This window comes from Saimiri boliviensis, chromosome 9, assembly GCF_048565385.1.
Source record: "Saimiri boliviensis isolate mSaiBol1 chromosome 9, mSaiBol1.pri, whole genome shotgun sequence".
Lineage (NCBI taxonomy): Eukaryota > Metazoa > Chordata > Mammalia > Primates > Cebidae > Saimiri > Saimiri boliviensis.
This window is the reverse complement of record NC_133457.1, coordinates 67,220,074-67,226,073: the sequence shown is the minus strand read 5'-3', so window position 1 is coordinate 67,226,073 and position 6,000 is coordinate 67,220,074.

Genomic DNA, 6,000 nt, shown 5'->3' with positions numbered 1-6,000 from the left:
TATAGCTGCAGAATGACAGAGTTTGAGTATAATAGTGGATCTCTGTATCAAATGCTCTAAGCACACTTTCAATGAATAATATGCACTATCTTTGTAATTCTTTTATATTTCCCCGTTCTCATATTTTTAAAGGGTAAATTTTTTTTTTTTTTTTTTTTTTTTTTTTTTAAGATGGAGTTTCACTCATGTTGCTCAGGCTGGAGTGCAATCCGCCATCTTGGCTCACTGCAACCTCTGCCTCCCAGGTTCAAGTGATTCTCCTGTCTCAGCCTCCCAAGTAACTGAATTACAGGCATGTGCCACCAGACCCAGCTAATTTTGTATTTTTAGTAGAGACGGGGTTTCACCATGTTAGTCAGATGGTCTCAAACTCCTGACCTCAGGTGATCCACCAGCCTCAGCCTCCCAGAGTGCTGGGATTACAGGTGTGAGCCACCACATCCGGTCTTGAAAGGTAATTTAATGTCTCTATTTAAACTAATATTTTAAAAATTCAGCTTGTGTTTTGTACTTCTTTGTACCGTATTTTATTTTCCCTGAAATTCTTTATTATTGTATTTTATAAAAATATTGGCCCATGGCGGACAGATGATTTTTAAAAAACAGCACCCAGTCTTTCACCACTTTTTTAAGATCTGAGAAGGGCGGTTCTGTGTGTCCATAAAGTCCCAGCGATGTGGCTGGCTGTTCACAGCTGATTAGCTGACCCCTTCACCCCTGTGAACAGCTGCTCTGGGTCAGGACTCTGCAGAGCGGGACCAGAGCCAGGACTACAGCTGGTGGGGCTGGGTGTGCCGCCAGGCTGGGTTCCTGAGCCAGGCAGCTCACTTTCTTGGGGTGTCATTGCCATAGTTTCTGTGGAACTCCAGAACAGTGAAACACACAGAACCATTTCTTCTCCAGCCACAGGCTAGCGGCCCAAGGGTGGCAAAAGCTACCACTGGCTTGAAATCATGCAACCAGGAGAGTTGGGGTCTCAGGATCCTGCTGCTAATCTGGGCCTTAGTGTCACAGGTGACAGAGGCCCCAGGGAGGACTGTGGGTTTACGCAATTGAGGTGTGGGAGAATAACACATCACGGTTCTGTTCTTTCTTCTCTGGAAAGACGTGCCTAAACTTTACCTGCCAGGTGAGAATCTCCTCTACCAACGGCCCTCACTGTTACCAGCTGCCTGGCCCTGGGAAACCCTGCTGGGTTCTGCCCCACCTTGCTCCCGGGGGGCCCCAGGTCCCTCTCTTGCTTCCTGCCCTGGATCTCGGCGTTGCTGGTCCCCGAGGCTGCTGGTCCCCGAGGCTGCTGGTCTAAGGTGAAGGTCTGGATTTCTCTTACTGGTTTTCAATTCTTCAGGACTTCAAAGCAGGATCGACCTGAACGTCGGGCATTTGGCATTGTGAACGCCCAAGTACTGCCAGGCAAACATGTCCTTCTGCCCTGGATTCAGTCCCTGTGCTGTGGCTATTTAGGAACTACAGGCTGAAGTAAAAGGAGAAAAGGCTCTCACTTTCAGATGTCTTCAGAAAAAAAGCCAACCATTTTCTAACAAGATGCCTTAGAAAGAAGCAGGTTGATTTCACAAGGTGAGAAGCACCCTAATACAGAGCACGCTTTGTGAGCTCTTTTTAAAACTGCCTTCCTACTTCCTGGGTGCGGCAGGATGATGGGCAGGTGTTTTCCTCCTCATTCTCAGATTCATTCATTCCCTTGCAGAAAGACTGCGCACCTGCTGTTCCCCCGTTCTGGAGGGCCCCCCTCCAGTTCCCCCGGAGAACTGAGACGCTGCTCCTGCCTTCCCTCAGGCGGCTCCCGAGCCCTCCAAGCAGAGGGTCTCCTCCTCTGTCCCCATGACCCTCCTGCTGCCTGCACAGATGGAGGCCCTCTCAAGGCTGGGTCTGTGTGGGCCCCCCTCTGCCCAGAGCAGCGTGGAACTGAGTCTGACTGAGCCAGGACATCTCGAGGGGGAGAGTGGGGTGGAAGAACCCGGAATCGAGCGGGAACAGCCTCCACCTATGGAGTCCTTGGGGATCTGGCATGGCACCCCTACCCCTCCCACCCTCACCCCCACCCCAGCAGCCCCGAGAACCTGCAAGCTCCAGAAGGGACATCAGATTCCTGGCCCAAGGAGGGCTCTGGAATGTGAGGGGCCAGGCCTTCTTCCTGGGCACCCCAGAAACAAGCGCTCTATTTACAGTGAGGACGTTGGGGCTCCAGGAGGAAGAGCTGCCCGCCCTGAACCCCATTTCAGGGAAAGCAAACCCACCTGACCCCCTGATTGGATTAGGGTGGGTTCTTCGGGTCTTTTGCTGTCTCCAAGCGCCCTCTGTTGGCTACGGAGAAACAGAGCTTTTAGGACATGATGTTTTCCAGCCATGAGCTCAGATGCACACAAAATTTCATTTTGTTTTTCTAGATCTCGATGTAATTCCTGTTAGAAGCTCCCAATCAACTCAGGTAGCTCAGCATGACTTTCCTCCTCCACCAGTGTCGCCTCAGGTGGCATCTAGGTTCTGGCCAGAGCTGTGGGAGAGGCTGGTGTCACCTCTGTCCTGTTGGCAAGGCTCTTCCGGACGCACTTACCTCTCTGCTCCCAGGTAATGTGCGGAGTGATACCCACATCTGCCTGAGGCCAGGTCCTTCGGCACCTCCTGGGCTTCTCCATGGAGACGCCTCCGCTGCCGTTTCTGCCTCCTCACTTCTCCATGCAGTCCCCGTCCTGTGATGGGGGTGAGGTGTGGGGAGGGGCTCTAGAACACCCTCACTTCCCCAGGCCCTGCCAAATGAGTTCATCTGTCCTTGGAGCCCCAAGCTCATCGGAGACTTCTCCTATAACCTTGGCCGTGGCCCACAGACAGGGGGAGGAGAAAGGCCCCCACACCTGTTCAGTGCTGGCATCCCTCTCCAACTCCCACCGCCTGGGCATCTGTGTGAAGTCCTTGTCCTTTGTGCTTGGCAAGCAGGAGTAGCAGAGGAGTAAGTCGTGAAAAGAGAAACTTTCACCAACTTGATGCTTTAAAAATTCAAAAATATATTCTTTCTTAAAGAGAGAAAGAAACTGGCTCCACGAGTCTCCTTCCAAACCTTTGGTCTCATACCAAAACGTATACTGCACTTTGTCCTTCCTCATATTTGAAAACCAAGAATTTTATTGTCTTTGTTTTCTGGTCTCATCAAATGCCTCTTTGACAACTTCTCCCTCAGGCCATGGTGTCCTCTGGTTGACCTTCCTCAGCTGGGAGAAGGGCTTGGGACACAGATGAAGAAATTCGACATAGAACAGGGAAGATGCCCCAAACTACCATAAACATCCTTCGGTCACACTCAGGAGACAGGGAATGCCTTCTAGGGTTTACAGAACATGTGTCAGTAGAGGGCATCAGAGGGCTTCCTGACTTTTCAGATTAACTCATTCCTCCACTTAAAAAAACACTTTTTTTCCTAAGTTTTATTCTTCACTTTTCCTGAAAACACTTCAAAGTGAATTGCAGACCCCAAGCCCCTTGGTCTTAATCCTTTAGCTCCTGGGAAATAGGACATGCCCTGCCTATCCACAGTGCAATGACCGAATTCAGGAAATGTCACACCCAGACAATTTTAGAAACACATGGTGTATATTCCGATTTCTCTGATGACTGTCCCAACATTGTCTTCGCTCCGGCATCCAATTCAGATCACGAGTCGCGTCCGCTGGCTTGTCACTTCAGCCTCCTCTCATCCAGAACAGTTCCTCCCTCTTTGTCATGACACTGACAATTGTTTAAGGGTGGGTACATTGTTTTATAAGATGATAAATGTCCCTCGGTTTGTCACCCTCCTGATTCAGGTTCTGCATTTGTGGCAGAACGGCACAGCGTGGCGTGGGTCCCTCCCAGCACATCTCGTAACAGGAGGTGTCTTCCAGCCGTTTGTCCCACCTTGGGTAACATTAAATTTTATGACTTGTTTACAGTGGCGTACTGCACAGAGTTGTCCACTGCAAGGATATCTTCCCTGCTTTGTAAATTAGCAAGAATTCTGTGGGAAGAGACAAAGGTGTGAATATCCAGCTGCCTAACAAATTCTCACCCAGTGGTTTTCACACCATTGTTGTCTGAATTGTTAGTATTATGGTTGCAAAACTGTTGTTTTTCTGATTCTCTTGTCCCTTCCGTATCTGCCATTCACCTTCCTTCTGCTGTAAGGAAGGGCTTAGAGGAAAGCATTCCAGGCGCCCCTTTCTATCCTCCCTCTGCTTGGAATGCCTTTCCCACTTGGCAAACCCTGGCAGCCCAGATCCAGGCTCAGCCTCCCTCTGCCCCTGCTGGGCAGTTAAACCCACCCACTCTCTCTCTCTTCCCTTCGAGTAAGATGGGCTGCAGCTGCCTGCCTTCTTAGAGCCCCTGAGACAAGGAGAGACTGGAAAGCGGAACCCCCTCCCACAGCAGAACTCCCACCCAAACTCCGCCTGGTCTAGTGCGGCGGGCCTCAGACTTTGGTGAGAGTCACCTTGAGGGCTTGTTACAACACCGATACCTGGGCCCCAGACCTGGGATTCCAATGCGCTATCGAAAAATCCTACTGGCTTAGCAACAAAGTTGTTTCTCCTTCAGGTTACACGGCAACCAGGTTGGCAGGAAGCTGTGGGCCACACACCTGGGGACCCAGGATAATGGAGAGGCCACCACTTCAATACGTGGTTTGAAAGAGAGGCCACAGAGTCCCGTGTGGATGTTCCTCTGCTTATTGCCCACTGGTCAGAACTAACCATGTGACCTGCCCAGCTGCAATGGCTGGGAAATGGGGATCAGGGAGATCATTTGCTGAGCCCCGTGACTTCTGCCAGCAGCCACTGCCACACAGGCCTCCTCCCTGTTCTCAAGGGCGCCAAAGTGCTTTTCTGCCTCCGCGCCTTCACACCAGCTGCTGTCTGTGCCGCAATGCCTGTGCCAGCTCTCACATGCTTCACTCAGTGGCCCTCCCTGGAGTGGCCTCCTCAGACTGTCCAATCCAAAGCCCACCCGCTCCTTCACACGCCCTGTTTTAATTCTCCGCACAGCCCTTGTTATTCTACGCTGTGTTCTCACACCCCCTGTACAGCAGAGCTGGCTCACTTGCTCACCCCCAGCACCTACGACGCCTGGCACATGGCGGGCACTCCGAACACATTTACTCAACTCTTAACTCTAAGGTGCATTACTATTTTCCTGTCACAGGTTAAAAAAAAATGGAGGACCTAAAGAGGATGCGTGGCTCGCCCAAGGGCACACCACCGCCAAACGGTCGGCACCTGGCTTCAGACCCACGACAACGCGTCTTCCAGCAGCGTTTGTCTGCCTGATCTCACTGCTCGCGAGCACTGAGCGGGCAGAATGTTTTTTTTCCTTTTGTCCTCCTCACTCTTCTCCATCTGCTGGACCTCCACTGTCCTTGGGTGTCTCAGCCCAACGCTATGGAAGGCAATTTGCCAACATTCGTCTAGTTTACTCCACAGATGTGCTCACAGATGGGACGATCACATACATGCAAGGTTTGTCACTGCAGCACTGTGACAGCAAAAGATTAGAACCCAGTGACACCAAGCACAGCGGCTCACACCTATCTCAGTGCTTTGGGAGGCTGAGGCAGGAGGATCGCTTGAGCCCAGGACTTCAACACAGTGAGGCCCCACGTCTACAAAAATGCAAAATAAATAAAAATTAGCTGTGCATGGTGGCACACACCTACGGTTCCAGCTACTTGGGAGGCTGAGGCAGCAGTACCACTTGATCCCAGGAGGTCAAGGTGCAGTGAGCCATGTTTGTGCCACTGCACTGCAGCCTGGGCAATGGAGTGAGATCTTGTCTCAGAAAAAAAAAAAAAAAATCCCAGTAACCATCTGTAAGGGACAGTTCATAAGGGTATGTAAATATTCACAGTGGGAATATACACTCAGTGGAATAGCACACAGCCCTGAAAAGCGAGGGACATCTTCAGAGTCTGACTGAAAAGTTGTCTAAGGCATATCATGCTGAAAGAAAGAAAGCATG